Genomic DNA, 22,081 nt, shown 5'->3' with positions numbered 1-22,081 from the left:
ATTAAGGAGCTTTGATTTCATCGTAAGAGATGGGTTTTGAGTTATGCTTATTTTTTAATCATGCACACTGCAAATTAAATAACACAATTGTCAAACACGACACGACACTGACACTTTAACAAACGTCAAACACGACATTGATAATGAACACGTTAATCGTGTTTTGTTTTGGCAGTCTTTGTGTATCTTGCTTTGCTTCTGCTTTTCCTGGAATTGCTGATCATTGGTTAGTCCGACTACTTCTATAGCTTCTTTTAAGCATATTCTGATTTTAGGTTGCTTGTTCTTGTGTAATGATCGAGAATGTTTTGTGGTTACTGGTGCGTTGGTTTTGTTAATAGAATGTGGTTGTTCTATTCTGTCAGTTACAAGCATATGAGTAGCTCTATTAAATATTAGAGAGCGTGAGAGAGCAGCCATTAGTATTATTAGCGTAACAATTATTATTATTCGGAGTAGTTACAAAACATAGATAGAATAAAAAGAGAAACAAAATCATATTATGGGGAGGTTGAAAGTTAGAAAGAGGTTATATTTGAGAGGGAAAGACCAAACTCTCGAATTCTTGAAAGAGAGAATCAAAACTCTCGAAATTCTTAAAAATTCATTGTAATTAGTATTATATTTTATTATTTGAAAATCAGTTTTTATCAACTCAGAGTGGTTAGTGCAGAATTATTTCTGAATTTTATGTTTAGAATATATAAGGGAAAGATAGGGATGAGTTTATCATAATAGAATTAGTGAATGGTTATCAGGAGAGATCCAACTTTCGAATATTTAGAAAGGGGTGAATGGTTATCAGGAGAGATCCAACTTTCGAATATTTAGAAAGGGAGAGATCCAAGACCTTTGAATTCTTGGAAGGAACCAAATTGGTCTTTGTCATTCTGTTTGTGTTATTTCTGTTTTGTACCAATAAATATCTGAAATTGTCTCAATTTTAATTTGTAAGAGAACCAGTTTTTATTAATTGGTATCAGCGCACTTTTAATCCGAGAGAGGAAAAAAAATAACAGAGAATAAATGGATTTGTCATCAAGAATGTAAGGAATGCTTGACCTTTTGGATGAAATGTTGAAAGATATTAGAGATTGGAGAAGAGAACTCAAAGAGTTATGATACTATTAAGAATGGTTGTTATAGAGTTATTTTGGGGTTTCATGTTGAGAATATACGAGGGAAAGATAGGGAAGAGTTTTATCATTAGGGAATTAATCGGTGGTTATTTCTTTCACTTTGAGGAGAAGGTGAAGCTTTAGGGGTGGAGTATTATTAGACTTTTCATATAATTTATCAATTACTCCCTCCGTTTTTTTATAAGTGTCATTTTATTTTGATAAATTTTTGTTTCTTTTTAATTGTCTATTGTAAAAACTCTAGATAGTATTAAATACACTTTATGGAAAGAGAAAAAGTAAAATGAATGTAATAAAAATTAAAGGTATTATAGGTAAAATGACAATTGTTATTTAAAAAATATTAACTTGATTGGTATGCATAAAAAATAAAAAATTCTTAAAAAGGAATGGAAGGAGTATGTTTTTAAATAGTAACTAGTAAAGGACCCGTGCGTTCGCACGGGTCGCGCAAGTGCAATAATTTATTTTTAAAAAATTAAAATATAATATATTTTTTTGGTTATATATATATATATATATATATATATATATATATATATATATAGTTGGATCAACGTACACAAATTTATTGCATAAGAGTTTTTTTTTAATGTAATGAATGTTAAATGATCAATAAATGGATTCAAAAAATTTCCACAAATAACTTTTTCCAGTTTGGGACATAATAAAGTAAAACATTATTAATTTATAGTAATATAATTTACTTAATTTTTTTGTATACTATATTAAGGAAATAATCAAAAAATATAATACAAAAATATTTTTACAATTTATTGGTATATTGATATATAATAAACATTCCATTGTTAATGTTATGAATAAACATTTCATTTATCATTGAGATTTTGGACATAAGAAATAAAAATATATTTATTTAGTAATGGATGAAATTCTCCAATCTATTATAATTTGAGGTATAAAAGCGCAAATATTAATCTTCATAATAAATGATTATTTAACCAAAATACATAAACCATGTAAAAGAAATACCAGAACCTCATTTGTTTTAAAATATAGTAATGAATACTACCAAATGTTGAAATTAATTGCAATTGATACAGTAAGGTTTAATGCAACAAAAGATATTGAAACAAAAGGTTCACAATTTTAGTTAAAATTGTGAGAAATAAGTCCAGCAACAAAAATGATTTAACTTCGTACAATTCTTTGGTCCTTAAAAAACTGGGTTTATACAAAACCTGCCCGCAACCTTTTAGGAAGTGATGATTCATTACCCTGTAAAAAACAATTACATCCATATAAACAAATGTTAAAACATAATGTATATTTTATACAACTCATTCAATAAAATTCTAATAATAAACAACGACATTTGTTAATATAATATAACTAATGAAAAACTTATGTTCTATAAGTTTTCAAAAACTTCTTTGAACACGACGTTTGTTGTAGAATTCAATGGATGGTTATCCTTGTCATGGATTAATATCTTAAGCTCTTTTTTGCTTTTGACCCTTGATATTGCAACATATAGTTGACCATGACTAAATACACTTCTAGGCAAATACAATCCAACATAATCCAATGACTGACCTTGAGATTTGTTAATTGTCATAGCATAACATATAGTTATGGGAAATTGCCTTCTAGTCATTTTGAATGGCCACGGAGATTGTGTTGGAGTCATATCCATTCTTGGAATATAGATAACCCCTCCAATATTCTTTCCAGATATAATCTTTGCCTCGATAACGTGGTTTGCCAATCTTGTAACTATAAGCCTTGTTCCATTGCAGAGACCTTCAGGTTGATCAATGTTTCGAAGCAACATAATAGGGGTCCCAATCTTCAATTTAATCTTGTGGTTAGGTAGACCGGAAGTTGTAAGTGTATTCAAAAATTCCGGGGTCAAAACATCAAAAACTTCATTTCCTTCACCGTCAAAAGTGTCTACAGAATCTGAACTTAAATATTCCTTTTCTTCACCTTTGGGAAAAATTTTGAAATTTTATTATTATAAATCTATGTTAGTACATATAAATATATGAATGTATCTATAAATATGTTTACAATGGATAACGCATACCTGGTATGAATCCCAAAACGTATTGATTTATGATGTCAACCATTTCAATTGTTCCTGCCAATATAGCTCTTGATTGCAAAAATTCTGGATTCTTGTAATTGTTAAGAAAATTCGGATATGTTTCACTAACAATGGCTTCTAGTGGATCATCATAGTTAGAAATTAAGAAATCATTTGGAATAGGAATATCCGTGTAACCATCGTTAGATTCTTCCAATTTCCCATCACCAACTTTTAGTATCCAATTAGAAAACAATTCTAATTCAGATGTACTTGAAGTATTGTCGGCTTGTTGGAGTCGCATGTTCTTTGTAAGCTTCAGCACAACACAATGATCCCAGATGTATGATGAATTTATTATAGAATGTATTATATCTGAACGGCTGCCCCTTGGTACAACTGGTAATATTTGCCGAAAATCTCCACCAAATACAATTACTTTCCCTCTGAATAATTTGTCAGAACAATTGGAACGCCCCATTATGTCTTTAAGGGTTTTATCAAACGCTTCAAAACAAAATCTGTATGCCATTGGAGCTTCATCCCAAATTATCAACTTTGCCATTTTTAGTAGCTTTGCACGATCACTACCTTTGGCGATATTACATGTAGAAGACTCCATTGTAGGTATTGGAATCTTGAACATTGAATGAGCTGTTCGACCTCCTGGAAGTAGTAGTGAAGTTATGCCCGATGAAGTAACAGTTAAACAAATTTGTTTCTTTGATCTTATGTAGGAAGCTAGAGTTCTCCACATGTAGGTTTTCCCTGTGCCACCGTATCCATACAAAAAAAATATGCCTCCTTGTTGATTGTTTACTGCTTCCATTATTCGCTTGAATACACCTCTTTGCTCATCTAATTTTAAAAAAAATACATAGCAAACATGCAGTGAATAAATTAATTATACATTAAAAAAATTGTAAGATAAAATCATACTTTAAAAGTTAACTTTATAAAATTATGACAAAACTTACAAACATTTAACATATTTACCTGTAAGATTTAAGAACAAATTATTGTATTCTTGCAATTGTTCGGCTGGATTGTAACTCCGCTCTTCGTATATGAGCTTATTTCCCAACTGCTCAACCACATATCCACTTGGATAAGGCATTCCAGCAAATTCCTTTAGACTTCGACTCTTCCTTTGAAGATTTCGTTCAATCTCAATTAATGTTAAATTCATTATCTCTTCATCTGACAACCTCAAACCTTTATACAATAGTAATTATAAGTGTAAACTATAAAACAAATTTACTTTTAAGAATCAAACAAATAAATATAATAAAAATTCACAATATAGGAAAAATAATACCTCTATTGTTTGCAATTCGCTGTTGAGCATATAGTATTCCATCAGCTAAGAGATGACATGTTTTACTCCATACATGTCTTGGCCTGTTAATGCTGCCTGATAATAACATGTGAACAAATAGTAATCTCAAATATTGACCTGAACCCCAATGATTTGCCTCTTTAATAGCTGCAATGAATTCTCTATCATCGCCGATAAAACCCATAGCAAAACAGGCATCCCGGAAAGTATCATATTTTACGTTATTCACTGTTTTTATATCATTATAACTGCGGGGGCCTTTGACATGTGTGAGCATCAATCTAAGATAGTACAATTCGCCAGTTGTTGGAGGAACCCATATAAGCCTACCAATTGTGTAACCTTTTTGACGGGGTTTCCATTCTCTTTTTTTCTTAACATAAACAAATTTTGAAACAAATTTGCTGTAAGTTAAATTTTGTGCTTCAGGATACTTGCAATTTGCTTCGAACCATGATGTAAACATCGATTCAGTTACACTTGGTTTTTCCAGAACTGTATTGATACGATCAAAATCAGTGTAATATACTGAATTTTGACCTTCACAATGAAAGTACAGTCTCTCAACAGCTGGTTTTCTACCATGGATTGGAAAGGAGAATATCCTCCAAGATGCTTCACTCGGAGAAACGTACCTACAAATAATATAATGAAAGGCAATGGATTTAAAACTAATAGAATGATTATTGTAGACAGAATATATAAATTTTATTATAACACATATAGTCAAAACAGTGTACATATAAAATTTTCTACACCATGCATGTAAAGAAAAATTGCACACTTTTAGTTGAAATAGATAAATTGCATGATATCATATTTCAAGTGATATATTAAAAACGTACCTACAATCAATATACTGTTTGATCTCATCAATATTCTGCGGCTGGTTGGAAGTTCCATCATCATTCGGTACAATGGCAGCGGTGATTCTGTCGTAACCTTTGTTGATGTACTTGAATAAGTACTTAATCGATGTACTTTGATTGCACCATTCCATGTTTATGTGAGCTTCGTACTTTGTCAACAACTTTGCATTGTATGGAACAACATTCCGGTTATCGACTTGAATTCCATTCTTAAGAATTGTATGTCCATTGTCCCTTCTTCTATATACCGGAAACCCATCTCGATTAACAATTGTTTCAGGCTGAAACTGTTTTGGAAAATATTTAGAACATTTTCCATCTTTCATGCACGGTGAAGATCGATTTGCAAATCCACACGAGCCATGAATCATGTGAGTTTTAACCAAATTATACAACTCTTCATTGGTATCTTGGTCAGGTATTTCAGCTGAAATAATGCGACCAATATCACTTGGAGTTGGATATTTGTTAGATGGATGGAGGAAAATTAAGATGTGAGCATGTGGTAATCCTCTCTTTTGAAACTCAATTGTATACAATGTTTGTGCTTCATTAGATCTTGATTGAATTCTAAAGGCCAACCACTCTCTTATTGTAAGTCGATTTCGCTTTGTTGCTTCTTCCCAAGGAATATCTTTATTGTTCTGTTCTGATTGTGTTATGTCTGTGAAGTGACGAATATTTGTCCCTTTATCACGGTGCCTCACATTAGGTCTATATCCATCCTCACCATATGGAAATAATAATGGGTACTGATATCCTAAATAACTGGTATGATACTCATCTATCCTTTGAAGTTCGCCACATTGTTTTTGCACTATAATGTCTCTTTTTTCTGCAGTGTCGACATCTCCAACAATTAAAGCAGCTACTTCGGATACAGTTGGTTGATTATATATCCTTCCATCATTTCTTCGTTCAGATATTAAACGAAGTTTTAAATCAGAAACACCTTCTTCACAAAGTCTGTCCCTTGCCATGCGAAATGATTGTGCATGAACATTATGTTCATATAACATTTCAGATAGTTTTCTCACAATATTAACATCAACTCCACTTTTTGACCTATCATGAAAAGAGTTGAAACAGTTTATTGCAAGTTTCTTAAATAAATAAATTTAAAGTTTGGAAAATAATAGATATCTAACCTGAATCCATGCATTCTGTTTTCAATTTCATTCTCAGTGTCATAAACATATAGTTGTGCAAATCGTGGATTTTGACCTGGCATCGGTAACATGCTTCCTATTCGGTGACATGATTGACCTTGGATACGAAAATTGGGAGGGCATCTACCGTTGTTAAATCGATTGTCCACTTTCGCACCGGGAGATGTAAATGCAAACATAACGTTGTACATTCGAATTTGTTGTTGGAAATTTTTTTATTCACATGATTCGTTGTCAAACAACAGATGTTGTAGAACTTTAGGAGCGGGTTTTAACAAAGCTAACTGAAATTTTCCTGATCCACAACACATGGAAAATTTAGGATTGGACGCATGACGACATTTGTTTTTCCTTTCCGAATACCACATATTTGCACCACAATATTGACATTCAATGACAGGATCCCCTATATCATAATACCCAAGGAAATTTTCGGCGTGCAAGTAATAGGAAAAGGCGTTTTTTTATGTTGTCGAGGCAAATTTATTAAATTGTAAAATGGTAGAGTTAGTTAAAATGGTATAATATTGTCGGTGCTTTTGGAATAGTGGTTTTGGAATATTTTGAGTTATTAAATGGGTAAATGGGATTAATAATGATGATAATAAATATTAAAATTAATAATAATAATAATAATAATATCAATTTATTCAATTAAATAAAACCCTAATTTTCATCAAACCGTTTCATATTACTTCTCCCTCTTTTCATATTCTCGGTTTGACATCTCAGAAAGACCACTTAAAAAATCAGTATATTTATTATTAAAAAAGTTCAAGATTTCAAATCAACAAATCCACAAATCAACAAAACACCCCATATTTTGGAAATCCACCTCTTATTCCAAATCCACACCATAATTCAAGATTTCAAAATTCTCTTTTTATCCCAAATCCATAAAATAATTCACCCATTGGAAATTAGTCATATCATACATCACCTTACCCAATGAAAAACTCTCTTTTAATGTATTTTGATATATTTGAATCAATTTTTTAATTATATTTTATATAATATATAGTTGAATCAATTTTTATGTTGTCGAGACAAATTTATTAAATTGTAAAATGGTAGAGTTAGTTAGAGTATTAAATAGAGTTTAGTACGAAATTACTTATAGGAACATGAAATTAGTTGTATTATGGATTGTAATTAGGGTAATTAAATAATTATGGTGGTAATTAACTTTTATATATTAAAAGTAGATTTTTATATTATTAAGAGTAATTAGTGGAAAGTTATGATACTATTAATAGTGGTTAGTGCAGAATTATTTTTGGGTTTTATGTTTAGAATATATAAGAAAAAGATAGGGAAGATTTTATCATCAGAAAACTAGTGATTGTTTATTGGAAGAGATCCAACTCTCGAACATTTGGAAAGGAAGAGATCCAAGACTCTCGAATTCTTGGAAGGAACCAAAATGGTCCCTACCATTATGTTTGTGTTATTTCTATTTTGTACCAATAAATATCAGAAATTGTCTCAATAAACCAAAAATAAATGGAGTTGTCATCAACATTGAAAGGAATGATTAATCTTGTTGATGAAGTTTTGAAAGACATTAGAGATTAGAAAAGAGAACCAAAGAGATTAAAAATACCAATCTTTGAAGTGCTCTTATTCTAGTCTGAGAAAGGCCGGGGTATTATAGATGTTTTCAGCAAATCAATCATATCCTAATAACCATATAAAGACACGAAATAACTTGCAAATCAACTTGGATAACATCATTGTGCATAATCTATTAGCATGGTAATAATATCTCAAATCCATTTAAAGATTTATCACATAAAAATGAAAAATGACAAATCACTTTTTATATACATTGTGCTTCTTTAATTTTCAAAGTGAAGCTAAATTTCCTATATCCATATTTTTGCTAAATCATGGAGAAGGTCGACCATTACAAAAATATTTTATAACTTTTTAGATTGTTTAAAAAATCAATTTTCAGTCATTTATAATAAACTCAAATGATCATTTTCAAACAAATAACTTTGCCAGGCAAAACATCTCTTGACAATGATGTAACTGTACGGTGTCAGTTACAATCTTAGAGTCTAAGAGCAGCCATTACTATTATTAGAGTAACTATTATCATTATTAGGAGTATTTACAAAACTTAGATAGAATAAAAAGGGAAACAAAATATCATGTTCTGGGAGGTAGAAAATTAGAAAGAGGTTATGTTTGGGAGGGAAAGACCAAACTCTCGAATTCTTGAAAGGGAGAGAATCAAAAGTCTCGAAATTCTTGAAAACTCATTGTAATTACTATTATATTTTATTATTTGAAAACCAATTTTTATCAACTCATAGTGGTTAGTGCAGAGTTATTTCTGGATTTTATATATATATATATATATATATATATATATATATATATATATATATATATATATATATATATATATATATATATATATATATATATATATATATATATATATATATATATATATATATATATATATAAATAAGGGAAAGATAGGGAAGAGTTTATCATCAAGAAATTAGTGAGTGATTATTAGGAGAGACTGAACTTTCGAACACTTGGAAAGGGAGAGATCCATGACTCTCAAATTCTTGAAGGAACTAAACTGGTCCTTGTCATTATGTTTGTGTTATTTCTGTTTTGTACCAATAAATATCAGAAATTGTCCCAATTTTAATTTGTAAGAGAGAACCAGTTTCTGTCAACTGGTATCAGAGCACTATTGATCCAGGAGAGGGAAAAAACAGAAAATAAATGGAGTTGTCATCAAGAATGAAATGAATGCTTGACCTTGTTGATGAAGTGTTGAAAGAAATTAGAGATTGGAGAAGAGAACTTAAAGAATTGCGATTAGAAATACCAATCTTTGAAGTGCTCTTATTCTAGTCTGAGTAAGGCTGAGGTATTATAGATGTTTAAGATCGCCTATTGTATCCAGCAAATCAAACATGTCCTAATAACCATATAAAGACACGAAATAACTTACAAAAATATTTCATAACTTTTTAGATTGTTTAAAAAATTATCTCAATAGTAAATTGTGAATTTTTTACCCAGATAACCATATTTTTTTTTAAAAATCCCAAAATAATCCACTTTTCAGATTATTTTCCAAAATACCCCACTTTGAAGAGTAGACGCCAGATGAATTGGTGTCTGCTCTTAAACTTAGAGAGGAGACGTCAATTGGATTGGCTAGTGCACCAAGTGTTGTCAATCCAATTGGCGTCTGTGTGTTAAATTTTAAAGGAGGCGCCTATTGGTCTGGCACCTGTGTGTTTTGTAATTTTTTTTTAAAATATTGTACATTTTAGATAAAGTCGAAATCAGACCAATTCATATTAATATTAATACTCGTTTACTCAAAAAGACTAATGTCGTTGACCGGGATGACCTAACCGACCTCCGGTCCCACATCCCCTAGCTACCCGAACTCGTGGCCCTAATCCACGTTGATGATTCACCCCAAGTGTTTGAGTATCTGATGGCCTAGGAACATCACCACCAACTGCAGGAGATTGTCTGAGATATTCAGACAAATTTGTGTAGTCTTGTGTATGCATTGAAGGGCTACTGCCATAGTTGAGTTCATGACCCATGCTAGAGTAGTTGGGTTGTGTTTGAGTTATTGGAGGGCGACCAGGACGATTGAAGGGAGATATTTGTGTGAATGATGCGTCGAGGAAATGTTGGAATGATTGTTGTGGTGTTTGGTAGCCATATGGTTGTTGCTTATTTTGATTTTGTGATGTTTGAGTTTCTAGGCTATAGTAGGAGGAGGGACGGTTGGTGTTAAATGATCGATGAGTGTTTTTCCTAAGGTGTCTATGGTAGAGTGATGTGTTGGGTGCATAGCGATGTCGGGTGTCTTGATGATGATCTACTTGTTGGTGGTGGTACGGGGTATGCTCTTGGTATTGTGGTTGGGTGTTTGGCATGTTAGGGTTGTAGGTTTGTGTGTTTGTGGATCGGAAATTTTAATGGATAGGGGTGTCGCTCCCCGGATTTCCCGAATCCGAGTACAAATGCGAAAGGAGTGGCGCGGAAAAAAGAGTAGAGTCTCCAGCTATGTACTTTTATCCCAAGAGGAGGGAAAGGTAGTATTGCATAACCAAGAGGGAATGGATAAAACAAAGTCTCGAACCAAAGAAAATCGAGTAAGGGGGCGGTTACGTGAAGGGAAGGTTATCGCACCCCTTCACGTCTGTGGTACTCCACAGGATCCACGCTTGCTATTTATGTCTAAAGTGTGTGTATAAAAAGTCCTATATGCGATGCGAAAGAGAGAAAATCAAAGTAGGGAAAGGAAAGAGTTATTGCTCGCACAGGCCCTACCCTGCTGTATACGTATCTCAAGAAGGATTGAGAATCAAAGCACCGTAGCCCGGCTAACCTATTTTTGTTTGTTTTGTGTTTTTTAGATGAACGACGTTACTACGCAATCTACCGGATGCTCGACCTTTGGAGACTTACTCACCTGTAGTAGAAGGAGTTAACGTGTTCTTAAGAAAAGAAAATCAAAGAGTTTGTTTGTATTTTAGGAATGCTCATGCAAAAAGGAAGCCCTAGACGAAGGAACCATGCTACCTAAATTGATATGCAAACGAGAGACTATATGAAGCCTAGCAGTCCTATGGGGAGACGATCACACCGCACAAAAACATATAGCATAAAGTAAACGCACCAACAAGGGGGCTCAAACATACCTGGGTAGGGCTTTAGTCAAGAGGGGTCATATCAACCTCGACAAACAAGCCATGGAAAGGTAATCAAATGGGCTCTTAACCACTGACATTGAACGTCAGGGTGAGCAGATCAAAAGGGTAATGAGGATAAGACTTCATGGCTCTTAACCCTGGACAGGGTGAGCTCATGACAAAGCGTGGGGGTTCAGAAAGATGGAACCCTCTCCACTGACTGACCGGACAAAAGATCTTGGGCTTTTGTTCTGAAGCATCGACACGTAGTACGAGCATAAAGAACGACACACTGAATAACGGGGGATTGACTATTAATCCCTTTTATCCGTTAATTGCCTCTTCATGGAGGTCTTTAGCACTGGTGCCTCCTCTTGGAGGTCTTTGGGCACAAAAGTAAACACACAAAAACATTGCCTCTTATCGAGGTCTTCCAGCTAAGAAAGCGGTAAAAATGCTGGAAAGATGTAAAAGGGATCAAGCGATCTACCACACGGATAAAGATCCAAAGTAATAACAACTAAAGAAACAAGAAACCCAGAGATCTCTCAAGCTAGCACCATCAAAGAAAGCAAGTCAGCAAAGAAATCAGAATAAATCTCCAAATGGTATCCCACAAATAAAGTGGAATACCAAGCAAGCTATCTCTTCAAGAGTCATGTGAGCCCTCACAAAAAACTCAACAAACAAGTTAGAATAACAATATGGGGTGCAATCAAGAGTTGCACCAAACAAAAGAATCATAGCAACAACAGTGTCAGGTAAACAGTGCACGGATGCAATAGAAAGCATGTCACAACAAAACATGAATGATGAAAGGAGGATATAATAGCACCAAGTCAGAAGTGGCATCAATTCAATAAGTGTCTCAAGAACTCAACTCAACAAGATCAAAGCAAAAACACTAAACATCCAAAGATGCATCAAAGTCAAACAAGTCAACATACAAGTTCAAAGTGCTTCAACTTCAACAATGAGTCATAAAAGGTAAAGTCATGAGGCAAGGGTCAAGGATTAGGCAATCAAGCACACAAACAGAACCAAATGACTCCTAAAATATCAATCAAAAGTCATTTAAATCCAACTTAGCAAAGTGAAAGTCAATCATGTCCAAAGCACCTCAAAATGCAACAAAAACATTATAGACAAGTTCATGCAATTATGTGTCAAGATGAAATGAACATGGAAGCAAGGTATGCACATCATAAGCATGTCAAATGAGCTATGTAATCAATATGCAAACCTCCAAGTTCATATCATAAGCATAGAATCACTTTTGGATCAAAATCAAACAAATTGTATCATGAAACCCTAATGCGTCTTTCATGCTCAAATGAATGCAAAAAGGAGCTCATTATGAATAAATGCATAAAGACTTGATAGAAGCATCATAGAATATGGGAGAACACATGTGCAAAGGCACCGAACCAGAATCAAAGTGTAACCACATGAATCATGCTATTGAAGTTCACAAAAGTTCACAAAAACAACCAAGGATAGGAGACCTAAACCTCTTGTCAAACAAATGCATCAAAAGGGTATCAAAACTCAAAGTCAGGGGGCAAGGCTCCACACATCAAGACATGACATACACACTAAAACATGTGCAAAAGGATTGGTTTCAACATTCAAAGGAAGTGGCACAAGTGCCTCATGCTAAGCAAGCATCAAAATAGGGACTAAAATGCAAACATCAACTTCCAAAATCTAAATCAAATTTAAAATCCATCCTAAATTCATGGGAATTTAACACAAGGTTCCACTAAGCATATATAAATATCATGCAAAAAATCAGGAGCATCCAGATTCATTTGATATGAAAACAAAAATCGAGAAATTGAGAATGCAAAAACATGTCCTAAAATGCAACATTTTAAATTCATGTGTCAAACCCTAGCAAAATGACATAGAAAATAACCAAACCAGTTACCACATCTTAGTATCATGTATGAGGATGGTGTGTGCAAAGGCTTGGGTCAGAATGATTAAAATATGGGATTTCATGAAGGTTTGAATGCAAATGGTCAAAAATGCACATAAATGAATCAGAAATTCATATTAAATTCCACGTGTCATGAAATAATTGGGTAATCGTACCAAAATATCAAGGACTCAACAGAGATCACTCACAAAAACTTTCAGATTGTTTTAAGTATTTTTGCTATTTTTAAAAAATAAAATAAAACAGGGTAAAATATGTACATGACATGTGACACATATGTAACAATATCAATTGGTCACACAAGTCACTTAAGTGACTAATAAAAATAAATAAAAACGAAAATCAGAAAATATATGGGCTTTTGGATCAAAAAAAAGTCAACAAGTCAAACATGTGATGGATGGATGAGATTGGTCCACGCAAGAAAACACGTGGATGAATCTTGAGCATCCATTTCAAATAAAGTAAAAGCAATCCAACGGCCATGGGATTGTCTTCTTCCTCAAGACAATCCGGCCATGAACAGTGACGCCGGTAGGGATCCGGCCACCCACGGCGGTGGCCACCTCCCACGCGCGGCCAAAGCTCCACGAAAATGGGGCTACCCCCCCCCCCCCCCCCTAAACCACATGCTAGGAACTCAAAAATCATATTAGTTTTTCATGAATCTTCACCAATCTCTCAAATCACAAACAACAAGTTTGAATATCAAACCTTTAAATCAAGATTTCTTACTCAATATTGCATCATTTTAAAAAGTAAACACATCTACATCATCACCATAGCATGTAGTTTCATTTAGGCATAAAAAATGAGCAAAATAAGAGAGTCGAAATTTGAGTTACCAAAAATGGCACCTTCTGAAACTTCAGTATGGTGATGAGATAAGCTCTAGAATACCTCCCTTGAACTTCTATGAATGTTTTCTACTTTTGGTTGTGCTTGAAACAGTCCAGATCTTGAGATTTAAGAAGCAACCTCCATTAAAGCTCTATTTAGAAACTGCTTGGAATGGCTCAAATCGTGGGTGGTTTGTGATCCTTAGAGTGTGTAGATCAAGAATATGCTATTGGTTTTCATTTCCCATGGATGTATGGAGAGATTTGATGAGAATAAAGTATGATATTATTTTTGGAAAGTGAGATTTTTAGTGTGTATGGAGGTTGCACGAATTAGGGTTTTGCTCAATGATATTTTTAGAGTTTATACTCTAATTTTTGTGGCTTGGTGGACTCAAATGAAGGAGTTTCAAGTCCATGATTATTTTGGTTATTTTTGGAAATGCCCCCCTTATTTGCACATGAACAACCTTGTTTAATGCATTAATCCTCTCTTGAGACTTGATTAGTCATGATTATATGAAAGAAATAACACAAAATGATGTTTAATGACAATTTTACAAAGGTGTAATTTTTGTGCATGTATGACTTTTCCACACATGTGGGACTGCATGGGCTCAAATTCCAAGGTGGATTTGGCCCAAAAAACCATGCTGAATAAATTCCCAATGATTGGCACGTGAGAATATTCCATGATGTCATCCTGTGTCCTTTTGACTTTTCATGAAAGAAAGCTTGAAAAATGACTTGCACCATTGATGAATCATGTAAAATTATAGGTCATTTTTCATGCCATTTTGAAGTACTTCTCAAAACAAAACCATAGCAAAAAGAGCCACACCAATTGGACTTGTCAACCTCAAGTTATGCCTTTTTAAAGCCTTCATGCACACTTCGTCATTCAAGAACCATAACTCTTCAACCATTCATCATATGGCCTTGAAATATAACTTTTTGGAAAGGGGAGACAAAGATCTACAACTTTCATGTCTGAGACAAAATTCATTTTGAGCTTCCTTGGTGATGAAAAATCAAGTTGAAGCTAGGTCAAAATCCTTCCAAATTTGGAAACTTCACAATACATGTCATCTTTCCAAATTCGGTAACATGTGCACTGGACCTTTGTTCCTTCAAGATTAATGTTTTGAATGATGAATAGACCCCATTTGAACATGTTGGAAGTATATCAAGTCATTCCCTAGCCATTTGACCCTCAGTTGACCAATAGTTGACTTTTGACTTCACAGTTGAATTTTGAACTGTATTGAGCCCATTAAGCTTGATCCTTTGAAGAAAACCTCTGAAAATGAAACCCTAGCTCCCAAGAGCTCTACACAACATCCATAAGACCTTCAAACCAAGAATGCATCTCAATCCTTGAGGAACCCTACTTTGACTGCTTCAGTAGACCAAAGTTGACCAGAGGTTAAACCCTAATTCAGATGAACTTTGCTGATAAAAAATGAAAATTTGAGGAAAGAAAGATCATGAAGATGGTGATGCACCCTTGATACCCAGATGAATACTGTAAGACCCCAATTTTGTCCCTAAGCTCCCTCATGGCATCATAACATTGCATTTGGCATTGCCTCAAGGATCATAAGCATCTTGGCCCCCCTTGCCTTTGGATGGGACTCCTTGTGAGTGGTTTGAGATCACCAAGCATGCTTGAATTGTATATCATTTCTTTTCTCATTTTATTTACTAACCAAAAGCACAAAAATATGTCACTAACATCTTTTGTTTGTAGCTTAAGCAATCACAAGGTCTAAAGCTTCAAGGAGATCATTAGTACAAAGACATGGTCAAGAGGAGATGATAGCAAGCATGGTAATGGTTCCCAAAGCTCTCATCCATCAAATATGCCTCCCAATCACCTCAATTCATCATTTTGATCAAATAAAGTCAAAGGGTTTGAGGTTTGTGCCTCAGAGAAACCCTAATTCATTTGTGCACTACAATGCCTTGCTCTTGAAGAAATCTCAGTCCATGATCAAATACAATCAAGAGAAGTTCTTTAATTCATCATTTCATGCATATTTGAACTTATTTGAGTGTCCTCGACCATCAATTCATCAAGATATGGGTTGTGGACTTGAGAAGTTGATCAGTCAATTCATCTGACTATTTTGAAATGCACTAAGACCTAACTTATTATGTGTTGGTCAAATGGAGATGGTTCCAAAATAAAAAATGTTCTTAAGGACAATATGAACAACTTTCATGTTCATCAAAAATTTATTTGAAGCTTGGAAGGCCATCTGTCATTCCAATACATTATAGGTCATTTTGACTGAAACCCTAATTTTGGGTCATCTTCCCAAGGATATAACTCATTCATTTTTTATTATTTTGATGTGGGATAAAATGCATTAGAAATCTTAAGATGTATACTTAAAATGTTATGTTGAATAAAATTTCAAAATCTCAAAGGAAATACATGTGATAATGCAAGACATTATAGGTCCTTTTTGACCAAATGCATTAAAAGGCAAAAAAGTCCAACATCAAGTGCCCATAACTTCTTCACCAAAAATCCAAATGATGCAGCATTTAAGTCCATTTTGATTATATTGAAAATATCTACAACTTTGATGCTGGAGGTTTTTTCATTTGAGGCTTGCATCATCAAAACAGAAGGGCTTGAACATTGGCCAAATTTGGAAACTTTGCATTGACATGTTTTGCACATCACACTTTAAACTCAAATTTCATAAATTTCCACACTACAAATGGATTTTTGCCCAACATAACAATTGTTCCTTACATCAAGACCTTTCCAACCATTACTCACATGATCATATTTGGATTTGGCAAATGGTATTTTCGAAGAGTTGAACATTTAGGCATAATTATGGAATACACATGAAATCTTGATACACAAGCAATTGCCATTCAAACTACACGTCCAATTCAACTTGATTTGTGCTCAGCATGCATTTGCATCAGCTTTTGGGCTTTGCACGCGCCTGTACAGGCCCATGCATGAAGGATCCAAATTCCATGCACATGAGAATTCACCTCGCTTGCAGTTTGTTTTGCTATAAATAGAAGGGTTTAGCTTCATTCAAACTCAACCTAAAGGCACCTGAAACCCTGCTGAAGTGATTCCCCAACCTCACCAAAGAAGCAATTTCCATTTTTCTGTAAATTTTTCAGATCCAAAATTCAACTTCATTTGGTTGAATTCTTAGATCTAATGCTTCTAAACCTTCATCATTTATCTCACTGATCTTCTGTTTTGGCAAAGCAAGCAAGGAATCGAGCTCAAGTTACCAGAATTCAAGCTTACTCTTCAACTGGTATTTCATTCGAATCTCATCATCCATTGACCTATTTGCTTAGATCTTGTGTTGGCTGAAGTCCTCTCAATAGAGGCATCATGATTATGCATTCAATTTTTGAAATCCATTGAGTTCATGATCAACACCAGATTTTTCAATCTCTGATTTCTCACACCATGGAAATCTAGAGTGAAAATGGTTGGTACATGGATGATGTACATCATTCCAGCTTTCCAAAGATGTATAGATCGTGCATTTTCATTAAGGTTTGGATCTCTGCAACTCTGGTCGGAATTCTGAGGCTCACCGAAGAAGACGGTGGCTCCGGTGGCCATCCCAACTCCAGATCAATTCTTGGCCACACGATCTTGTTTCCAGATCTAATCTGGACCGTTCCATGTTATGACTTGTTTTAATGCTGCGTGTGATTTAGTTGACCAAGGCGTATGGTGGGAGCGCATCTCTGAAGCGTGTGATCTGCCAGCTCAATTAATGAGCTCAGATCTAACGCTCCTTGTTTTTTTGCATTTTCTATTTTCTGATTTTATTTTCTTTAATTCCTTTTATTTCAAAAAATCATATCTTTCTCATTTTTAATCTAAAAATTATGGGACCAATTGCATTAGTCTCCAAATAATTTCTAGTTTCTATTTCTGATTTTTAATATTTTTTATTTTATCATTTGACATTTTTTGTGAATTTTCTCTTTTCTGGTTATTTTTAATTCATTTTAATTAGTTTTTGATATTCAAAAAATACAAAAATATTTCCCAAACCTATTTGAATGATGATGGGTCTATGAAAAATATTCTCATCAATTTTTAAATTGATTTGAGATTTATTTGAGATTTTAGTTCAATTAGGTTATTTTTATTCATTTTTAATTGATTAAAAATAGTTTCTGACTTTTAAAAATGCTGAAATCTTTTGTCAAACTTTGTTTGACCTTGTTGAACTTTGGATAAATTACTTGGACCTTTCAAGGTTGATTTGAAGTGATTTTGAAGTTTGACCTTTCCATTATTTTAATTCAAGTTTATTTTAATGTTAAAAAATGCCAAAAAATATTTTGTTTATTGTTTGATTTCCAATCTTCATCTCATTTCTGATTTATCATTGTTTGACTTTGACTTTCAATGTCATTTGGTCAATATATATGGATTGGTACATATTATTTCATCTTATGCATTTTGATCTTTCCATTTCCTTATCTTTTCTTCATCTTCTTCTTCATCTTCTTCTTCTTCTTTCCTTTTGATCAATGAGTTGAAGGTTGATAAGTTGGCATTGATTAGGGAGACTTAATCTTCCTTGATTCAAATCTAATTCATCTTGATCAATTGATCAAGTGAATGGCTTTGCATTAAGGATATGTTGTCTTCTAAATCATGCAAAAGGCTTAAACCAATACAAGATCAATTTTCTTCTTCTTTTTGTCATGGCAAGTTGTTGGGACTAGGTTCACTAATCAAGACTCCTAACTTGTGTTTGTTGCCTACATTATTATTGACTGGCCTCAGATAGTTGTGACTTCTACATAAGTCCAATTACGATTGCTTAACATAGCGCTAAATTTGCCTTATGGCACACTAACTACTAACATTAACCATTAACAATTAACATTTTTTTTTCTCTTTACTTTTATGCAATTTACTATTCTTGCACATATTATCCATTTGCTTTTCTCTTTGCTCATTTGAGCACATGCTTATGTTAATGCCATTTGCCTTTTGCTCACTTGAGCACATAATTGTGTATATATTATTGTGCTTGTGTTTTGTTTTGATTGATGTGAACCAAATGTAAAGAAATGGACTTAGTTTCTAGGACTTTCCCTATGCAAAGAATGGAGAATTGGACTTAGATTCTAGGTCTTTCCTTATGCAAAATTGGAGTAGAAGGATCTTAATGATGAAGATGGATTAGGAGGACCAAATCTCTAAACTCACTCTTGTCCATTCTTGATTTACTTCATGGAACTTTTGATGTGTGTGCTTTTGTGCTAGGGAATTCTAACCAAAACTTTTTGTGCAAACATTTAACCATTATTTTCAAACATTAGAAACCTAAGCCTTATGCTTTTGATTTTCAAACTTTCTTTTCATAACACTTATTTTGAATTGAATCTTTAAGTCAACTTTGACCATTTTTGTATATAATTCTAATTGGTAAATATAACCCATTCAAATGTCTTTTTATGGTTCCAATGGCCATTTTCTTAATCAAAATCTTTCATAACCTTTAGTTATTAGGTTTGAGTTATCCTTGTGGTAGATGTAATACTCACCTATATCCTTAGTGGTGGACAATGAGTTTTCCATGCTTATTATAGGGTTAACCCCTCACTAGCATGTTGAAGATATCCTCACATGGTGGTTTTGTGGTTTGGTTGAGTTTTCTCCCTTTGATAACAAAAGACCTTAGGGCTTTTGGACCAATCAATTCACCAACTTGTTTTGAGATTTTTACCCCTAACTACGAGGTTTTGATCCTAATCTTTTAATAAGATGGTACGTAGGCAATGGGTTTATCCATCCAAACACAAAATGTAAATAAACTTGTATATTCTTTCCTCATCTCTTCAATCATGTTTGCACAAACAAAATTTTCCACAAAACAAACAACTTTCGCAACAAGTATGAAAAGGGCTCCCTAGGAGTACCTAGGATGTTTTGGGTGCCTAACACCTTCCCATTGCATAACCAACCCCCTTACCCAGATCTTTGTTTCTTTTACTAGTTTTTGTTAAAACTATTAGGTTTTTGTTCGCTTTCTAACCATTCCTTTGGATAAATAGAAGTGCGGTGGCGACTCGACTTGTATGGTTTACCTTGGATTTAGTCAATATCTCTAATGGTAACGAATACCCCGCTACAAATACAACTTCCTTGAGTGTTGAGAAAAACCCTAGTTGATGCACAATTTCCCTTGTGTTGACTGATCATTCAGATAGAACCCACAAAGTGACTTGGGTGATATCCAAACTTCTTGGAAGATAAACTCTTGGAACTAATTCTGATTGACATGATGAAATGCAATATGAAATGTTAAATGACCTAAAATGAATGCATGAATGACGAGGGCAAATTTGAGGTGCTACAGCTGCCCCTATTCAATCAACTGTGAACCTGAACGGATGAAAGCAGCGGCTATCAGAATTTCAAGGTAAATAGGGATTGAATACCAAAAGAACCGGAGAATTTGCACTCTGTAGGTGACGAATCAAGGAAAGCGGGGCCATTTACCGATGGCGGCTTCAAAACAAAATTGATATTTACCGATATCAAAGAAAGCGAGGCCATTTACCGATGGCGGCTTTAAAACAAATTTGATATTTAACGATATCAAAGAAAGCGAGGCCATTTACCGATGGCGGCGTCAAAACAGATTTGATATTTACCGATATCAAGGAAAGCGAGGCCATTTACCGATGGCGGCGTCAAAACAGATTTGATATTTATCGATATCAAGGAAAGCGCTACAAGACCAGACATTTACCGATGACTGAGAAGGAACTCGATGTTTACCGACATCGAACAATGATGTTTATAAGTGAAACAAGACCAGACATTTACCGATGACTGGGAAGGAACTCGATGTCTACCGACATCGAACAATGATATTTATAAGTGAAATAAGACCAGACATTTACCGATGACTGGGAAGGAACTCGATGTTTATCGACGTCGAACAAAGATGTTTACAGACACCAAGGAAAGAATACATTTATGAAACGAAACCATTTACCGATGGCAAAAATGAAATACTCGATATTTACGGATAGCGAAAACACACAATTATTTAAACGACAAAACCATTTACCGATGGTTAACAAGCGGTTGATGTTTACCGACATCGAAGAATGATGTTTACCGACACCAAAAAAAGGAAAGGACACACACGGGTGTTGACAGAATGATTTTTTGTAGACATCATGAGAGACATGCCATTTATTGATGGCCAACGATTGGAATTCGACGTTTATCGACATCGAAAGATGATGTTCGCCGACATCAAAGAAAAGCACAGACATTTACGGGGATCAACACGACACTTACCGGTATCGCAAGGATGATATTTACATATGTCAAAATAAGGTAGACACTTACTGGTGACTAAATCGGAAGAGAATCAAGCTTTCCTTTCACGGACTGGTGAGAAAATAAATCTCACTGGGATTATCGATTATGAATGTTGCCAAGAGCAACTGCTACAAATGTGCTACACTGATGTTGAAAAATGATTTGTCTCTTCCGGAGATATGATCCAATCTGGTTTAATACATGTATGCATATGTTTGAGTTTTCCATGGCGTAATGCTCCATACTGAATGGAAATGTACACAATCTGAGAATGCGAATGCAAATGATGATTACTACATGCAAGATGCAAAGGGAGGAAAACTCCTGCTGGGAAAGCAAATGATCACTTTACTGAGCATACAATTTCTGATTCGATCTTCCAACTCTGTGGGGACATACAACAATTCTGCTGAGGATACTTACTGGTCTGACATTCTCGGAACGGTAGAGAAACCAACTCAATTGGGGAGTCACTTGTTGGGAAAACACCAACCTCTCGACCATGTTGGGGAAACAAATTCTGAACTCGACTTAGACGACCCAACTTCTTACACGACTGGATAGTGTTGAAACAACAGGGTCTTCCTTCGAACAAACTTTGGCTCATCTGCTTTAGCCATCAATCAAAGATAGTAACCTGCAAAACGGCAAGACATACATGCCCCAGGGGATCG

At 34.2% G+C, this 22,081-nt stretch overlaps 1 pseudogene; it reads right to left on the bottom strand.

Moving 5' to 3' along the window:
* Nucleotides 1-2,511: 2,511 nt before the first annotated feature.
* On the bottom strand, nucleotides 2,512-7,006 carry LOC127106989 (uncharacterized; annotated as a pseudogene).
* Nucleotides 7,007-22,081: the final 15,075 nt, after the last annotated feature.

Source organism: Lathyrus oleraceus, chromosome 1 (genome assembly GCF_024323335.1).
Source record: "Lathyrus oleraceus cultivar Zhongwan6 chromosome 1, CAAS_Psat_ZW6_1.0, whole genome shotgun sequence".
Taxonomy (NCBI): Eukaryota; Viridiplantae; Streptophyta; class Magnoliopsida; order Fabales; family Fabaceae; genus Lathyrus; species Lathyrus oleraceus.
Note: the sequence above shows the minus strand (reverse complement) of the source record. Positions and strands in the feature narration are given on the sequence as shown.